Source organism: Magallana gigas, chromosome 1 (assembly GCF_963853765.1).
Source record: "Magallana gigas chromosome 1, xbMagGiga1.1, whole genome shotgun sequence".
Classification (NCBI taxonomy): Eukaryota; Metazoa; Mollusca; class Bivalvia; order Ostreida; family Ostreidae; genus Magallana; species Magallana gigas.
Genome location: NC_088853.1, coordinates 31316104 through 31336883, shown reverse-complemented (window position 1 = coordinate 31336883; position 20780 = coordinate 31316104). Strand labels below are relative to the sequence as shown.

Below are 20780 nucleotides of genomic sequence, written 5' to 3'. Positions count from 1 at the left end.
TAAAACAAAAAAGATTTCTTAGCATACGTTTTTGCTCTTTTGTAGCTTGATTTAAGGGAAATAAAATACATTTACAAATATTTATACTTACATATAATTAATGATTTTACAGTGTTCATACGTTCACAATTGTGTGTATGTAAAATAAATGAGATGGAGATAAGTGAATATTTCCGGAATCAATAAAATGTTTTCTTCTATAAAATCACGGACTGTGTTGACTCTATGAACAAATGACAGACTTCCAACCGTAAACCATATTTAATTCGTAAAGCCTCTGCCTATTCCCTGGTCATCGAAGGTACCATCTGACATAGGTATGCCGACAGACCTTCCATATATAGAAGAACCGCCAGGATCAACAATACTGCACGTACTTTTGCTTATTTATTGTTTTGTAAAGAGAGAGAGAGAGAGAGAGAGAGAGAGAGAGAGAGAGAGAGAGAGAGAGAGAGAGAGAGAGAGAGAGAGAGAGAGAGAGAGATAACATCCTTACAATTATTAGGCTTATACTTCAGATCAATTATTATACAATTATTTAATGCTTGAGCAGTCAATAAACCAGAATGTTTTTCCCGAGGTGCAGGGAACAACTCAGTATGATCTATTGCCCGGGGCCGGAGAAAGGATGTAACATTATAATTTATTACCTAATCAAAGGGATTTTGTTGTTTTATTACAAATTAAATATTTGAGTCTATTTTGAACAGCCGGTCAATAGACTGCGATCTATTAGACCGCCGGTCAATAGACTTCGATCTATTGGACCGCCGGTCAATAGACTGCGATCTATTGGACCGGCAACGTATTTCAGAACGCGGGTATGTTAATGTTACATCCTTTCGATAGTTCTCAGGGAATGTATATTTCTTTACATAGACGCTGTTTTTAGTACTTGGTAAAACCAAATTTATGTTATCAAAATGGAGTATCAAATAAGCAACAGTTTTAAAGCCTCATATAACTTAAGGTAAAAGACTATTTAAAATCTAATGGGTTGAAGACTCCCCCTTCTTTGTGTAAACTAATATTAAATTGAGATGTTGTAATGCATGCAACAGGTTTTGTGCACGTAAAAGATGAAAAAAAAAAATCTTAGTATATTCCATAATGGCACGAAAACCATCTGCAATATGCAAATTATAAACCCCGAAAAGTAAAAAAGGAATTAGGTAATAAAACAATTATTTAATGCTTGAACAGTCAATAGACCAGAATTTTTTTTCCCTTGGTGCAGGGAACAGCTCAGTATGATCTATTGCCCTCGGCCGTTGGCCTCGGGCAATAGATCATACTGAGCTGTTCCCTGCACCTCGGGAAAAATATTCTGGTCTATTGACTGCTCAAGCATTAAATAATTGTATAATACACGCGTTTTGATATACGTTGCCGGTCCAATAGATCACAGTCTATTGACCGGTGGTCCAATAGATCAAAGTCTATTGACCGGCGGCCTAATGGATCGCAGTCTATTTACCGGCAGTTCAAAATAGACGCAAATATTTAATTTGTAATAAAACAACAAAATCCCTTAGATTAGGTAATAAAAACGTATAAGTCATATTATTCACGGAAGCTCTATGATACATGTACTATCCTCAAATTACATGGGGAAAACTTAGAGTAATCGTTTTATTTTTTAACAACGTCAGAGAAAACATTTTCCTTGAACATGTTCCCCACATGCATATTTAGGATGTCTAGTTTACAAACATGCCTGCATCAATTACTATTGTATAACGTCTGTCTATCGCTGGAGATTTTTCTCCATTTACATGATGTCATCTTACTCGTATGACGACTTTCTTTGTTGCTTGACTATTTGATCACAAATCATTTCTAAGCAATTAAGTAAATTTTATATACTTTTATATCGCCTTAACATCTGTTTAAAGATCATTACAAAAGTTGATATTTTTGCGTCGCCCCAAACGCTGACGTCGCCATTTTACTACGAAATAAAACAATTTTTATTGGTGAAAAAAAATGAGCATGAACAAGTTTTATCCTCTTTTTGATTTCTTTATTATTTAATTTGAAAAGTACTTTTCGTCACGATATTCATTTCTTTATGCTGATTTTAACTTTTCATTTTTTATTTTCATTACTGTGTGAATAACGCTACTTATTTACGCAGTTTTGGGACAATCCTCGTATAACATTGTGAGTAATAAGAAATATTATGTGAACAACCCTGTTAGCCTTGCAAAGTTTTACAAACCCGTGAGTCAAATGTCATGACTTATCTTATGGCTGTATGCTTACAAATTACAATGTAAAACAGTGTCTATTTGTCCGTTTGTTTGCCTACATGTAAATGTACCTGTCCGTCTCTCTCTCTCTCTCTCTCTCTCTCTCTCTCTCTCTCTCTCTCTCTCTGATATAAAAGTGTGTGACATAAAGTAACGTCTCTTCCGTTTATCAAAACACTTGAATTAAATGAGAGAGAGAGAAGGAGAGAGAGAGAGAGAGAGAGAGAGAGAGAGAGAGAGAGAGAGAGAGAGAGAGAGAGAGAGAGAGACTTTGATAGATCGTAGAGCATGTTACATATCGGAAGAAGATACGTCTGTTGTTCATTGGGAAATAAATCTAGACTGAGTGGTCTAAGGTGCGGCCTAATTAGTGTAGAACGGTTGCCGTGGAGCCATGCTGTGTCGTTTTTGGATTAGCACAAACAGGTCGGTTCGCGCTATAGAATTGTTTCAGATGTTTACAAGCTTTGCATTTCGAGGATACAATCAACGTATTTGATTACTGCATGTAAATCATGGATGAAGAGGAGAAAAATCCCAAGTCAAAGGTACGTTTTTAAATTGTTGAAGTTAAAATATAAAGGGAAAATAGAATGCTTTGAGTACAAATTTTACATCACGAATTTTGCTTTTTTCGAACCAATAAAAACATAATCTTAAGAATTCCCTACATTTATAATAACGATGTGGACGCTGAAAAAATGGGTCAAGGAACAGACGATTGTGAAGATTACTTTTGACGTTTCTTTTGGATAGCGGGTCATGCCGAGAACAATCCGATTGTCAGAACATCGGAAGGCTTCGAAAACCTTTCATGCCTGTTGGCAAATAACTCTATAGTTAAATTTGGAATTTCTATTTCAAGTAGTGCATTTTAAGGAAAAATATCTCAATAACATTGGTGGTAATCTCGGCATTTCTCTCGGCGATTAGTCAAATACGTCTGCATTGACCATGTTAAGACACTGTCAAATTATTCTAATCTTCCTTTTTTCCGTTTAGAAGACTCTTACAAAGCCTCCTCCGTTATGTGCCGTGATTTTCTCGAACACCACGTAAAAGGCTACACGCTCGGACTCGGAAGTTACTGTGATCATAATCCTACGTTTGAATCAGATGTCACAATACTAATATTCAAGCGCCTGTTAATGAATCTAGTGGCTGAAAGGATCCATTCAAAAGCATTACCCGAAGGTAGGTTGTCATACACTAAACGTTTATAAATATATCCGTTTATATAGTAAAGATTTTGTTTATAGTCTTCTTTTAAAAAATAACAATATATCATCAATATTGGGACATGAAGCTACAGAACTTCGAGCTAGATAACACATGTTTTGATGTTGATGTCTTTTACGGTAGATTGCTTTGCCTATATTTATGAAAGAAATGAATTGCAAATATTATTTGCAATATTTGTTTTTCATATTTTGATTCATAAAACATGGATCTCGAATCAAACTTTAAAATGCCCCCCCCCCTCCCCCACAAATTAAGTGTCTTGTTTATATAACAAAAACATATACATGTAATTGGGATATAGACAGAACCGTTGTATGGATTAAGTGAACATAGCTCTTTCTATATACGTATGACCACTGTTCTCTATCATTTAAATAATATTGCCATACAGAAAAATGTTATTTATGTAAAGTTTATATATAAAAAAAAACTGCATTTATGTATAAATCTCAACGTCACTGAGGATCCCATATTCTAGAATAATGTATGACAGATAATGATCACACGTTAAGTAATTCAAGGTCACTTGAAGTATTAATAAGATTTAGAATTGAACAACATGAATGTACAATCTCCCAGAGCTCTGATGCAAAACAGAGTACTGATTTTGTATGCATCATACAGATCAAGTTGGTGTGCAGCGATATTCATTTTTTTGTCTGTAAAAATATCAAATATACAAGGCAAATCCCTGTTGAAAATCAAATAAATGAAAAAAACATATGTTCAGTTATAAGAAAGTTGCAATAAAAAATATTTTAGAACTTGTAGTATCCAATGTCCTTATAGTAAGTAAGTAAAAAAAACCTAAAATAACTACTTGTCTATTAACTAAATTAATAATAATCTGTCGAAATGAGAAATTAATTTTTGTCATCCAAACAAATATCGGACTTTTATCTTTTCCTTATTCATGTTATTTACGTGCCTTGCCCAGCTCAGCCGAGATACACACTGCATGCGCATTATCTCATTATTTCATCTAAATTCAAGTTGATGTTGATGTTGAACATTGATTTAGATCACTTCTTAAAATTAACTTAAGTCACAAACTTAAATTAAAATAATTAAGATTAGCTGGACTAGAAAGAAATAATATTATTTATGCAGATGACCAACTTGAACTTCATACGATTGTTAATTGTTGAAATTTGTGCTGGGGGATAATCACGACAATAATGTATATCTGGTCATTTTTGCGATAATCAAATAATCGCTTTTTTGCAACAATTATATTCAAATTTGAATGCTACTACCTATTTTTTTTTAATCGCAGAAAATGGCTGACGATAATACAAGAAGTTACAAAAATTTTCATATTTTTTTGCAAATTTTGTGACATACGAAAAAGGTTGGGATATAAGGGATGAATATAGCTTCGAAATAATCTCCAATTTAACATCATGGCTAAAGTTACTCTTATAATCGTTTAGGTCGTGTGGCCTCATGTAAATAAAAACGTTGTTTCCCCAGCTTAGTTTTTTTATAACAGAAAATAAATATCAAGTGTACACAAAACAATGAAATTTCATTTCAGATTGCTTTTTATGAATCAAACTTTGCGACATTTTGATGTATAAAGTTAAGCGCTAAATTTTAATTAATGCATCAGCTGTTTGTAAAAGTTTTTACATTATAAAATTGTGTCCTATTCAAGATTTGATTTTCATCAAAAAATTGATAACAACTGATAAAGAATCTGCTTGTACTATATTAATTAGGTTTATGCTGATTTGCGTTAGTTAAGGAAAACAATATTCTTGACAGTCTCTATGTATTCTGATTATTTAAGTCATCTGTATCCAAATTGACCGCAGTTGAATTGAAATTAAGATGTTATTGATTTACCCAAAATATCTTAATTATTCAATTAACAACAACTTCTTTTATAAATAGTAAAATGAATTCACAGGCAGTTAACCTGTAAATTATGGGATGGAAGTATATAGTAAAATAAAATCCATGTTTAACAAATGATACGTATTTGATATACTAGATGATAAACATTAAGGGGCTTTGTCTGTTCATCAAGATTTTTTTGTACGTTATACTGTGTCCGAATTTTTCCTTATTTCTTTTCCTTGACTTATGGTTTAAAAATGAAATGAAGTAGCAACTGGTGTGATAGTCTGAGGAGTTGACAATCACTGGATGAAATACCTGGTTTCAGCGCTGCGGAAACCCTTTGGAAACTCTGCGGAAACTTAAGGTTACTTAAAGTTTCCGACAGGTTTCAGCACGGAAACTTCAAGTTTCATTAAGTTTCCGCAGTGCTGAAACTTAGGCTGTCCATGAATCCAAATGGTTTCCGCAACGGAAACTTACTGAAACTTGAAGTTTCTGCATAGTTTCAATCTCCATATACGTTTGGGATACATATTGTTTACAAATGGTTTCCGCGACGGAAACTTACTGAAACTTGAAGTTTTTGCATAGTTTCAACCTCCATATACAATTGGGAAACATATTGTTTACAAAGGGTTTCCGCAACTGAAACTTACTGAAACTTTTTATATTTTTGCTTTCACAAAAGCTGAGCAAGGTTTCTACTTTATGTAAAAACAAAACAATTTCAAACAGTTCCAAATTTATTTTGTTCAAAAATCTGAAATTGTTTCCAATAATAAATAAAATACAGCCAAGATACAATAATGGAAAAACATCCATATGGCAATTCCCTTATTAGGGACTTTTATTTAAAAAATGATAAAATTGCACCAGAAAAAAATCTCCCATAGAAACTTTACATTTGTATTTTTTTTCATCTCGATTAAATGCCTATCAAATCTCCCTTTAAAAATGCAACAAAGATCTTACTTTTTAAAAATATGAATGCAAGTTAAAAATAACTGCACGTACATGAATAAACAAAGAAAACTTCACTGTTACATGAACATGATACACTTGTCTCAATTGGTTTTGACTACAATAAATATGTACACCATGAAATATTTTTGAAAAGTCTAAGTATCCATCTTAAAAAAAAAATACACTACAAGATAGTAGTTGACTATAGAGGTATGACCCAGATTTGATTTGAATATGTCCAATAAATCCCAAATGAGGTCAAAGTGACCCACTTACAAGTTGGGATAAACCTTTTCTTTGTTAGTAATATAATCTAATGTTTTACAATAGAACAGGATTTGATATCATTTTTTTTGATAATCCATTAAGTCCAAAGTGAACTTTTCATTTCCACCCATGATGTACCAACTGATCAGATTTTAATATCATAAGCCTGTCAGTATTTAATAGATGACCCAGAGGGAGATATGAAGGCTGTTGGCCAATAAAAAGCTAACAATGGAGCAGTCTGTCAATATCATGTGCACAAATATGATGTACACATTTAATTAATTATGCTGATTGCAACACACTTCATTCCTGATGAATATTCTTCTTTCACACGGTTTACCTTCCTACATTCCTACTTTATCTACATTAATATTTTTAAATCCAAGACATGAAGTAAAATATACATTGTTTATATATGACAAGTATTACTACATGTACATGTACTTGCTTTTTGCAGCATGAATGTATAAAATACGAAGAATCACACAGATCATTCACCTTACAATTCTCATCAATACCAGCATTTTACTTATGATATAAAAGCTAATTCCAATTATATATTAGTTACATAACACAGATTAAAATAAAACCCATATGGAAACAACTTTCCATCCAAGTAAAATTGTAATACATGGGGTATATGTTGTCTTTATATATTCTCATGTACGACATAATTGAATATTGTTTGGGTGTATTTTATCATTTCTATGACCATGCATTCATCTCCTAATGCAGTGTTTTTACATTTAAGATTTGTTTCTTAATTTTTCATATATTGCTGCAAATAAAAACTAAGTTATCACTAAATGTTAAACAAAGAAATGGAAAAAAGTCAACACTTATCAACTTGGAGGTGTAAGGATATATGTTACATGGAGTCTAATATTTTATGCATATTGCAATATTACAAATTATTTCAGAAAATGAAAGTTAATATCTGCAAGGTCTAATCAATCATTTAATAAGTCAAATCCATGTGATTTGTCTAAGATTCTAGCTTACAGACAGACATTGTAATATACTGGTATTTGATCATATAAAAAAAGTACTTTTATAGTTTATAGGTTTTTTGAAATGAGAATACTTTACAGTTAAAAAGTCTTGTTCTGCAGAGGTTTAGTTGGGTCGTAGAGATGTGTCCATTCGAATCAATAAGGAGTGTCCTTGGCTGTTGTTGATGTAACCCGAGTCGTAGGTTATGAAAATAGGCCTTTTTGGGGGACTTTCGAGCATTGTCCCAGACCGGTGAAGCACTCATATGATCACATCATGGCTACAGCAGACTAGTAGTTCTGGACAGTGGTAGCATTAAATTCTTCTTCTTGCGATGAACTTGTTCCTTTCACTGGGCTGTACTTTATGTCTGTCTATTTATCTTAAACCATGAATAATAAAGTTTCATTTAGATTTTAACACAATAAACATAAGTCATTTAGCCTAAATGTAATAAATTCTGAATAAAATTCTGAATACAGAAGCTACTATGCAATTGCCAGTTGCTGTTTAAACTATGTCATATACTGACTACAGTAGTATCTGGTCTAAAATGTTTCATTTTATGTTTGAAGCTATGTTATTTTCATTTTGATTCAATTATTGTTTGGTTGACCAATGGAAAAACTTATCAACAATAAGTGTGTTTCACCCCCCCCCCCCCCCCCCCCCCCCCCTCCATCAACCTCCTTTTCAAGAACTTAGACCTGGATTTCCCCAAAATTACTACAATAAATTATAAACACCCCAACACATGTATAAGTTAATGGTGAACATAATCAATTTCACAGCAATACCTGCGTTCACATCGTCCAGATGGTCAAAACATTCACCCGAGTCACCGAACAGAGGATGCAACTAATCACCGGAAACATTGACTTTGTATGCTGTCAATGCTGAAAAAGAAAAACGTGAAAGATTTCATTTTCCGGATTTATAATAAATTTTTTTCGTTACATTTAGAGTTTGTAAATTGTATAATGTGCGAAAGATTCATTGTTCGTCTTGTTTACCAACCAAGCATTCATATAATATGTTTATCCGGTGCTACCGTTCTGGCGAGCGCAGCAAGAATTACACATACCTTGCATCTTGTCACCTAGTGTTATTTAGGTATCAAAGAATGTCAAAGAATGAGAGAGTATTGCTGTACAATAGTGTGCCCAAGGTACTGATTTTAATGGTAATGATACACACAGCGCAACCCCCTACCCCGAGAGAGAGAGAGAGAGAGAGAGAGAGAGAGAGAGAGAGGAGAGAGAGAGAGAGAGAGAGAGAGAGAGAGAGAGAGAGAGAGAGAGAGAGAGAGAGAGAGCCCGGTCCCTGTTTGTAGGCTGTGTAATTTAATTCCCACTTTCAATTAATGGTTTGACTATAAGCAATATCTACCTAAAATTTTTAACTGTTTATTTTTTCATGTTATCCTTTTTATTTAGTTCAAATGTCCCATTGTTTATTTCCTTCCTACTCATATACTCATATACTTACCTCCCTACTGTACATGCATGCACACTTAGCTTTAAAATGGATCGATATGACAGTAAAGTAGGGCTCTTCCTAGTATATATTTTTTATATCTCTAAAGTTTTTTTAAAAACAAATCATATATCAATGAGGCAGGTATCGCAGTCTATCCTGAAATAGCTATTTTATAGTACACTCATTACAGATGTTTGATCCACCTCTAAATTTATCGCGGGAAATATAGCGCGAGAGCACTGTGACGTCATCCATGACTTTGTTCGTCTTTGTTACGTTTCTCGACTCAATACGAAGGTATGGAAGCATGTAACAAATCTTTTGAGTCTCGCCAAAGCATATGCGGTACTCAAAACGTGTCTTCAAACTTTAAGACACCGTAAATTACGAGTTAAAAGTCGGCCATTTTTGGCATAGCACCACGGGTGAAAACATTAGAGAGCATTATGGGACGTAGACAAAAATTTTGTTTGATGAACTGTAGTTTTAGCTCGTTCTTTTTCCCGCGCACTCTGGTTCTTAGAGCGCGCTTCGCTCGCGCCGGCGCTGCGCGCCGGCGAGCTGCGCTCGCTATTAGGGACGTTTATATAATATATATGTGTATACCCTGGATAATCTGATTATCATGCATATAAAGGTGGTTAATGGTTAACTTGGTCAAAAACGTAAATTTAAAAGAGATACGGTAATAAAAATTAAAACGCCGAACCAAGTTTGAAAAAAATGACGCCATCTTGGTTTGATGGCGCGAGATCTCGTTTACAAATGAGAGATAAATTAGAGCCTTGAAAATGTTATTGGGAGTATCTATATTGTGAATTAAGTTACCTTGACATGAGTTCGTCGTTCCTGCATTATCTCCTTGTTGTAGAGGCTATTAATGCTTCTCAATTCTCCATTTAACAACAGCACCTTCTTGTCCCTTTTAACCTTCGCTCGGAATCATAAAGTGCGCCAATACTGACCAATCAGAACCCGCTAAATCTTGGAAAAGTGCATCTTGGGATAGGTTAAAATGAATAATGTTTAATCAAAATTATCATTTTTTACCGAATAGTATACTTTTTACATGTATATTTATTTTAAAATAAGAACTGTCGGAGTCAGTATTTCCTGGTTAAATACGACAAAGTATTGGCGTGTGTTTGTTACAATTGTATTTGTAACACGTGATTAACAAAAAAAAAATGGCCGACCGTTTGTTTACAAATGTCTAATGAAATTAAACAAGTTTTAATGAGACATATGTATCAGATTTTGTCTTTAACTATATTTTATTTACATGTACTGATGATTTTGCCAAACTAGATATGATAGAGCCATATATAGTTTACTGACAAGTGAGTCTTGACTTGTCCAATTTTCACCGCGATTCTAAGCACGGTCATATTCTTATTCAAAATATAGAGGTGTGGAAATATTATGTTCATCACAGAGCAGGTTCTGCATGAACACACAGAAATCACAAATATAATTAGATGCCGATCAATTAACGGGGTCCGGTTAACAGCGTTCACCCCGTACGGTGAATTTACAACTACGATGCACCCCGTACGGTGAATTTACAACTACGATGAATTGATGGCAATTATTTTACAGTTACAAATGTGCACTGATTGGTCATGCGATGAACAGTACGTTAAGAATACTTATGAAATTAAAATACAAACGCGTTAAACAAGCCGGGAAGTAAGGCGTACACGTCGGACTGATACATAAACAAAATATAATTTTAATTATTTGGTATACTTTCTACATCAAATGTATACGAATGTATAATCAAATTATTAAAATGGGATTAAAATCACGTGCACCACATGGCTAGTGCTGGATTTTAAACTGATTTTGTTATATAACGTATAACTTCAGTAAAATTATAAATAATGCTTATTATATCTTATAACAGAAACATGTGCATTGTTTCATAAACATGTATCAATATCTGTGTTTTACAGTACAGAAAGTAAATACAAAGTATAGAAATGCACGAATCACATAGGCGTCGAACCGGGGGGGGGGGGGGGGGGGGCTTAGGGGGGATGGGGGGGGGGGGGGGCGGGCTTAGTGCAAAGTTAGACTTAACCAATAGGCATATAGCCCCCCCCCCCCCTACTTTTTCCCTCGCCGGAAATGTAATTGTTCCTAAATTTACCTTGAAAGATTGGGAATTTGGAGTGATAGGCATACTAGACCCCCCCCCCCCCCCCGACACGGATAAGGAATTTCATGATTTTGGGGGGGGGGGGGGAAATTGGGTAGGGAAATTTATTTATTTTCGGAAGTATATGGTATAGGTATACCCCCCCCCCCCCCCCCCCCCCCCACGGATTAGGATTTTCATGATTTTGGGAATTAGGGTTTTTTCTCAATATTTCTGAGGATTAGTCTAGCCCCCCCCCCCCCCACTTTCAATTTGCTTCCGACGCCAGTGAATCATGATACAGTCATACATGTAGTAAAGTCTGGAATGCATGTAAATAATTAAACAATTATTATATTAGACTCAAACTCCAAGTGGGTTTTACTTGTTATTATCAACTGTAGAATTTTTAAAAAATGTCCAGTGTACATGTGTTGGCGTGGTATTAAAAAAGAAATGAATTAGCTCTAAACTTCAGGTTGTACGAATATTTGGTATGATTTGTAAAAATTTACAAACGACTTCACCTTAATTTGTTTGCTTAATTAGTTACTGTACCTCAAGGTTCATTCAAATGATAACTAAAGGATTTAAGAAGGAGTCTTACAAAATAGGTATATTAATTTATTTTACTAAATAATTATAATTTACTTATCAGTTTTACTAACTCAGGTACACACGAATTGAAAAAAAATTCCCGCCGGGCTCCAGTTATAAACTCACGCTTCGTACTGTGTATATGTTATGTAACAGTTTTTTGTTCACTCCTGACAGAAAAACCCTGCAATCCACACAGAATATACAGGAAAATCACAGAGGAAGTCACCTGGACCAAGAATGTATACACATGTATACACGTGCCCGAGTACCTAAGATTAATGATTTCATAATATGCATTAAACAAGATCAGACATCAGTTTTTCTTTTCAAATTCAATTAATTACTTAGTAAGGTTCTTAATCGCCTTATTTGCCACATTTGAAGATAGTTACATGTATACATATAGTTTCAGTCACGCTGAAACCTTACTATACATTTTAGTATGTATGGATTCATTATCATTAGGCTAGAATTAAACTTAAACCTGTTGAAAGTAAATTATATCACTATTAAACTCAAATCAATTCTAGTAATAGTTTCCGCAATGCGTAAACCATTTGGAATCTTAATTTAAAGTTTCAGCATACTGAAACCTAGCGGAAATGTTCTGAAACTGATTGATATTTCCATAATAATTAACACAACTTTTCACATGATTCAAATTTAGTTTCCGTATTGCGGAAACCATCAGGAATCTTAACTTAAAGTTTCAGCATACTGAAACCTAGCGGAAATGTTCTGAAACTGATTGATATTTCCATAATAATTTACACAACTATTCACACGATTCAAATTTAGTTTCCGCATTGCGGAAACCATCAGGAATCTTAGACTACAGTTTCTGCTGACTGAAACCTAACGGATACTTGCTGAATCGATATAATGGTTTCCGCATTGCGGAAACTATACATGAAACTTCAACTTCAAGTTTCAGCAAGGTTTCCATATAGTTTCAGTTTTGCTGAAACTTGATTTTTCATCCGGTGAATGCTTAAAAACTTAACTGAAATTGATCATAAAAATTATATAACTGTATTCAGTTGATGTAGATGTGTGTTGCTTAGATTTTTTTGTTGTATCTGACGGGAAAAAATACAAACTTTTCCGGCTTTCCACTGTTCAATATGCAATTTAATGATGCCGCTGGAAATATTACCGTTTTTGCAATATCTATTGTATTAAATATGAACCCATAATCGCATAAATACAGCTGTACATGCATTAGGACATTGATTACAGAATGGGAAGGGGATGATTAGTGAGACGTATCTCTTCTAGATTTTGTTCTTTAGGTTAAATGTCACTATTGAGTTTTATCACCGTCCCAAATTAAATGTATCAGATAAAAGACTGTTTTCGAGAAGAAGAAAAAATCCCCAACACTCCTGGTGCCCGATTCAAAGATTTCTAAAGATGATTCATTAGATAGAACTTAAGATATGCCTAATTTATAACTTAGGAATTTACTGATGTTTATCATAGTTGTTTCACAAAACTTTCTTAGTGTAGCACAGTTGACTTATCTTAATTAAGATACATTGTAAATCACTTTCATATCATATTGTTAATTCTAAATAAGTACCGATCATGTATAAATTCTTTTCAATATGACACGAATGTAAACTTTATAAGTGAATATAAAAATGCATTCCGTTAGTCAGCTAGAAAAAAAAGCGTACATTGAGTGTAAATAGTGTAATGTCTAAAAACATATACATGTACTGATATTTTGTATCAAATTTCCATTTACATGTACAAGCGAGCAGATAAAAATTACGTAAGAACCCGTATGTTCTTTGTAAACGGTATTTCTTTTTAATTTAATGCATTGCTCAAAGTATCAAAGCCACATGTACATATGTTTCTTAGTTTTAAATATTATATGGATATGACCGCATAAATCAATTGAAATTGGTCACTGCTGAAATTTTTACGATCGAATTTATTTTTTGTCTATAGTTGGTCCATTATAAGGAGCCCGTGTTAACATATACAGATATGCTTACTCCAAAATTAAAAATTCTGGTGTGACCAGATAATCTACAAAATGTAAAAATCTAAAATCTAAACCAGAGAAATTAATTGACGATATATATTATGTATATTTTTACTTCTAAAGTTTTAGTTTAGAAGAACTAGTAAAATGAAAAAGGTTTTAATGATGCGTGTAATTTGTTACTTTTGTTCCACTTTAATGTGCTTTAATTTGCGTATAATTCATTTCAGTAGAACAAAAACAGTTGATAAGACATCGATTTACCTGTCTTAAAGTGAAGATATAACTTAGGAATTTCTTAAGACAAGACTAGTGAAACGGATAAGTAAAAGACTTCAGAAAAAGTTTTTTTCACAAAATATACATGTAACTTACTTAAAATCATGCTTTGTGAAACGGTCCCATGGGGATAGATTTTGAACCTAAGTTGTCCGATCCAATGTATATGCCCGAAACTTGATGAACTCGCCCTACACTATCTTCTATGATTTTTTGTTAGTTAATCCACGTAAAAAGTTCTCGCTAAATGATTCAATATTATTTCATTTCAAGTATATATTTTTATGGTAACTCCCACTGACATGAATCCGCCAAAGCGTGACCACTACCTCACTTTCATTTATACTATTGCAAAAATGATAGTAGGTTTTTTTTTTTTTTACAATAATTACATGTATTGGTCAAGCAAAAATGAAATTATAGCTTAAGGATATTTTCTAACACGACTTAAAATACAGAAGGTGTAAGCAGTTACTTCATTATTTTCTTCTTATTCATTTGTAAGGATAGTAATCCATCATCACTTTTGATATAGGAAACATAGATTTGTTGCCTTTATCGAAGATCTAATTAAAAAGATTGAAAAAAATTATATATTTTCAGGTGCACATTTTCTTATGCACATGAGGATGTCAATGCATGATTCAGCAACGAGGCTAAAAAACCGAGGAGTAAATGATGCCGAAACGTCCGATGATCCCATTGAGCTACTTCTTAACGTCAACATGATTATTAATTTGATTATGACATTAACACCCTGATGCAAAATAGTATGTGTGAATTTAGAAAATTTATTCGTCCACTTCACTACAAGATTACTAACAACGATTAGATAGTGAAAACGTTCTACATAAGGATGGATGACTTTTATGTAAACTGAACATAGCATTCATATTGGTGGGCCCACCAATTATATATTCAATAGCAGCAATAAACTAATTGTTACCGGCCGGGGGTTTCTTTGGTGAACCCACCAACTTTGTAATCTGTTTTTTTTTTGATAATTCGTATAACTTGATATCTGGTGGATCCACCAATTTGGGGTATTTTGAATTTTGTCAATCTTTTTGGTGGCTTCACCAACTTTCTTGTTTTGTATATAAACTGACATGTATTGTGGTGTTTCTGTTTATTTAGCGCCATCGATGAATGTTTAGAAACTTTTGGTGAATGCACCAACTTTGTACTCTATATTTGTTTGTATAATTTCATTTTGGTGGATCCACCAAATATTTGGATAATGAAAGTCTGAGTTCACCAAATTTAATCAGTAAAGTATAAGACAAAATGATTATTGCATATTTGTATTTAGGTGGAATCACCAATTAAGGTTTCATTAAAACGGAAATGTTTGATGACATGTGTTGCTATCATTGCTCTGTTGGTGGGTTCACCAAATTTTTGAATGAAATACAAAACTATATGCGGAAAAATTCACAATTAAATTTTGGTGGAACCACCAGGGCCCTGTGTGAATGAGATATTTGATGCTGTTTAAAAAAATAGAATCGCCAATATTTTATCATTGGTGGACCCACCAAGTTTATTTGTAAGTGAGATATTCGATGAAATAGGTTGGTGGAGTCACCAATGTTTTGACTTTTATTGTGGAATATGAAGGTTAGAGGTACTGTAAAATGTGCTTTTGTGTGAAAAAGATGGCGGGTTCACGAATTTATGTTGTGTTCAACAACAAAAATGAATAAAATTCATGTTCATTTCTGTTATTGCATTGCGTTCATTTTTCATTTTGCACTGAAAAAAAGAGGACACGAATAGAAAATCCTCTTTCTTAATAGAAACAGTTATATGCATGTTGTCAGCATTCGACTGTCGATTTAACCTGTCTGAATCAAAGAGCACATATTTACTGACAACTGCGTTCATTATTGCATTAAACGATCAAAATTAATAATCATTATTTTGTCAATATACCTAAACCACACATCAAGCCACTCCATCCTGGTTTACAGCCTTTAATGCATATTCCCATAACTGGATCACACGACTCGTTTCCAGAACAGTAGCTGTCACACCGGTTGATGCAGTCTAATCCAAAGAATCCAGGCGGACATGCTGCGAAAATCATGACATAAGGGTTATGACTTTTATTTTCGGGATTTATATATCATATAATGCTTATAAGAGTTGAAAATTAAAATTTAGTCAACTAATTTCGGGTTACAGATTGTCTAATAAATATGGTATTTATAATCAGCAGAGCTATGAAAAAAAATTACAAACTTTCGTTACAATATTCGCCTTTGTATCCGTGTAAACATCCGTTCAAGCAACTTCCGTTGATGTGATGGCAGTGATCGGCTTGTAAACAATGACCACATTTTCTATTGCATTCAGCTCCAAAGTATCCGTTATCGCACACTTGAAAAGCATTTGTAAAATAAATATGAATATTTAAGTGAAACACGTGTTTTTCTCAAGAACGTCGAAGTATCTACATAGGAAAGTTACATAATAAATAACATTTATTTGTGATATATTACGATTGAATGATCTTAATTGAAACCTTATTTGAAGATCGTAATTAAACTTAGAGTAAACTTAAATTAGACAAGAATTTTACACAGGTAACTGATCAAAATTTAGCAGAGAAGAAATTGAGATTTATACATAAACTTTGAAAAGATCTGCTATGCCATTCACATCTGACTTTGGTTTACACTATGCACCATTTTTTTTTACAAGCAGTCTCTCCGTAAATTATTTGAACAAGAGGCCCGATGGACCAAATCGCTTACCTGAGCAACAATGACTTTAAATGGGCGCTTACATGATATTGTGCTATATGGCCTCTTGGTTGAATAACAAAGAATAAATATTGTAAAGTATTCGCATTTTACATTTATTTTTGCATACACTTCAAGAGTGAGACATTGTATCTTTATTAGATACCATTTTAATGAAAATAAGAAAATCCTATGTAATATATAAAATTAAACATTTGGTAGGGGTACACTGTTTACTTCCAGCATTTTTTTCCAACTACTTACTAGTTATTGTATTTTTTTAAAAAAAATGTATAATAATAGTTATTGTATTTTATTAAAAAAAAAAAAACCTTTAAATGTGAAAAATAAAATTGTACCTCAATGCGCTCAATTCCTCAAGTTAAATACATTCAAGCATGAATTGGCCTTCCCCATTATAAACGACTGTTGTTTACCTGGCGTAAACTTTTGCGACTTTTTTAACCTTACTCACTTGATTGGTGAATACACTTGAATGAAAATTGTTGTCATGTGACATGTTAAAGAGTTATCATAATCAATGTATTGAAAAGCATATCACTTTATTTTACAAAGGCCGACCCTTTATTTTTTTCTTTATTCAAAAACAACAAATAGCTACAAACGGATGATTTTCAGCTGTAATATTTTCTTAGGAACAGCAAAAATGCCTTTTTCCCCCTAACAAAATGTGTCAGAAGTATGGAATCTTTTTTAAACGGGCCTTTATTATTTGCTCGTGTCTGAAAAACTACCAAAATTGGTGTAAAATTCATATAATTCATGGTATTAAAAAGGGGCCCCAGAAAGAAGTTACCGCATATCATCCTTTATTTTCTTTTTTCTTTTTTTGACAAGTATATAACGTTTAGCGAGACATTTCTTATGATCAACCAAAATTTCAGCGTCAATCGTAGTATTTAAATCAAGATACAGAACTCACAATTTTGCTAGGTTTGAACTAAACTCTGTTCGCATGAGTTTATAACGTTCAGCTTAAGTTTTTAGCTTGGTATTTCCTATATTGCAGCATTTAAAATGTAAAAATAATGGCCTCAGATCTGTGGACAAACAATTGTGAGCAAGGTTCTGTATCTTGCTTATAATTCGAAGATTAACACAGTGGGTTATAATGTTTACTACAAATCTGTCAGTCATGAGTGCAAATCCCATTCAGGTTTTTACAATTTGTACCTCTCCAAATATTTTCAAAACTATTTTTGTTTAAATAATGTAAAATTTGAAAAATGTAAACCGGTGAAAGTATTTTCATTATAATGCACTTTAATTTACATAAATATCGACAAATGCCCCATACCACCTTAATAAAACATACGTCCTCCTAGAAAGTACACAGTGATTTTTTTTCCGTAAATTACTCTGTCCGCGAGCTTTTTTAACAACCTTAACAATCCTCGAATATTAGTGTTAAAAAAAGAAGACTAACCTCATTATTATCAATAAAAAATGTTCTATTCATGTGCATAACAATGGTCACGAATACTAATGTCGGTAAGTTTGTAAAAGTTTCAATTGAATTGAGGGTTTTGGGGGTTTTTTTTTTTACATTTTATCGCCGAATATGGACGACCAACGCTGAAAAATTTGGTCTTAAGTGTTAATCTCACTTAATTTTGCAAATTAATGGACACCTTGGAGCATTGGGCCGTCCTTTAACTTATATGTGCAAACAGGAACAACTCCGATGGAGACCGAACGTTTCTTTGATGCAACTTGGGATGGCCCTGCATGTGTCTTTGTTTATAAAAGAAAGGTTTACAATCAGAGCCCGAGGTTTAAAGATGGATGAACTGATAATTTGATCACCTCCACCCTAGACAGACCGGATTTTGCACTTATGGATTTCGCTTTATTTTCTTATCTATAGTCGTAACTGCGTAAACAAAGCTTTATGAACCTTAATGATGTACGATATGCCACAAAAGACATTATAGAAAACCTTGACAAATAATAGTATTAAGGTGTATTTCATAAATGGGTTAAATGACATGAAAAGTGAGTTGAACAGAAAGGTGATTACTCTGCAAAAATATATAGATTTGCCTTACAGTTGTTTAACGTCACCTGACATCGTAAAAAAAATAAAGTTTTGCTGTGTTTATTCAATTCGTCCAAAGTAAAATATTGTTGTTGTTTTTTTTAAATTTTGAAAACTTGTTATTTGTTATTTTGTTATGAAAATGAGAATTTTTGAATTCTCATTTTTAATTTATACATTAATCAATAAATCATAGGTCATCCTGGAAAGTACACAGTAATATTTCCGTGAATTACTCTGTCCGCGAACATTTCTAACAATCCTCGTATATTAGTGGTATAAAACAGACTTACGTTGATTACAAAAGTATCCACTCCATCCACGTTGACAGCCTCCATGACACTGCCCGCTTAACCGATCACAACTTCCAGACACATTACAGTTTGTGCTACATCGGATACAGTTGATACCATAGTATCCAAGTTGACACTCTAGAATGCATGATAAATTGAAGAAAACATTAGATATTATTCAACAAATGATTTTGTTTTTGAACTCTATACAAACATATATTATCAGAAAAAAATATTATCCGCTATACATTTTCAAATCGTGTATAATGATTATAATGTGCAAATATGTGCAATATATATACACTAGTGATTAGATCATCCTTCAAGTATCATATTTCAAATTCATCAAAATTAAGATATGTTTTTTTTAAGTTAATGTATGTACGCATAAACTTAAAGATCGGTGAACAACCTGTTCATAAATATTTGCACAGTTAAACAGTATTTTGTAAATATATGACTGCATTTTGTCCGATCACTCAACATTTCTCAAACCGATAATCACATTACATGGTTAATTCGTTTTTATTATAAAATGTTTAAATACATCCGAAAACTCTTCATAGTGTGTAGGTGTATGGTTAAAAATTATAAATTGAAAAAAAAATTACCTTTCAAACAAAGTTCTTGTAACGTTATCTCTTAGACATATCAGAATTGTTGAAAAACAATTTCCAAGCATTATTCATTTTTTTACTTTGTCTGGTAATTCTTTTGCATTTTGTATGCACAGGTAATAACTTACCATTACACGTGTCTCCCGCCCATCCTGACATACATCCGCCATTACATCTCCCTGTTACACGGTCACAGTTAGAGGAAATCGAGCAATGTTCACTACATTGGCTTAAACAATTGTAACCATAGTACCCTGGGAGGCATTCTAGAATATAAATAAATGAACATAATTGAACTAATGCAAACATTTGAAATCTAATGATAGAACGATATTTAGTGAACACCTAATACATGTATTGAGTGAGTATTGTTTTAGTGTATATAGTACAAATAAAGCCTACAGTACAAAACAATCGTTAAATAAGGTTCCTGGCACCGCATACCAGTGTTATATGGGATAATCAGATTCTACACGTTGTACATGAGAGCATATACATGTCTTAGTTGGGAAAACGATCAACATATTCTTTAAGTTAAGTATAAAATGCAATGCTCTCTTTTTTTGTGAGCATGTGATTAGAATTGAAAACATTATTGTTTGTAATAATAAGCAATAATTTAGTACGATATTGATAACTTATTTCAAAGATATGTCCTTTTTGTTGTAATAAAAATCCCTACATATATGCATATTAACCTATTATGTAGTATAATGCAATATTATTTTGCTTATCTTACCATGCAATGGCGATTTTTTAATAGTATGGTGATAAAAAAGTTTATGTAAGTTAATGTAAGTTCTGAAGATGAAAAATCCGTTGATATCTCTAAATTTATTTAAGCTATTAGATGTGACCATAAAATAAAAAAACCTTGTCAATTATATATATTCACACTTTTCTTGTTACATTATACTAACTAGTTTCCTAACATGTTTCTATAGAAAAAATACATGCGAGGGTTGTTAGAAAAGTTCGCGGACAAGCAGATTATTTGCTAGGGAC

At 32.9% G+C, this 20780-nt stretch overlaps 1 long non-coding RNA gene and 1 other non-coding gene across 2 annotated transcripts; one reads left to right on the top strand and one right to left on the bottom strand.

Moving 5' to 3' along the window:
• The first annotated feature begins 2563 nt into the window (after positions 1-2563).
• On the top strand, positions 2564-15832 carry LOC117691338 (uncharacterized). Its single transcript, XR_010707613.1, has 3 exons — positions 2564-2800; positions 3255-3446; positions 14663-15832. It is a non-coding gene; the product is annotated as an uncharacterized lncRNA (long non-coding RNA).
• A 56-nt stretch (positions 15833-15888) lies between these two features.
• Positions 15889-19292, bottom strand: LOC105345961 (uncharacterized). The gene is made up of 3 exons (XR_010707612.1): positions 19159-19292; positions 16304-16441; positions 15889-16135 (listed from the first exon to the last, which is right to left on the bottom strand). It is a non-coding gene; the product is annotated as an uncharacterized protein (transcript).
• Between the last annotated feature and the right edge of the window lie 1488 nt (positions 19293-20780).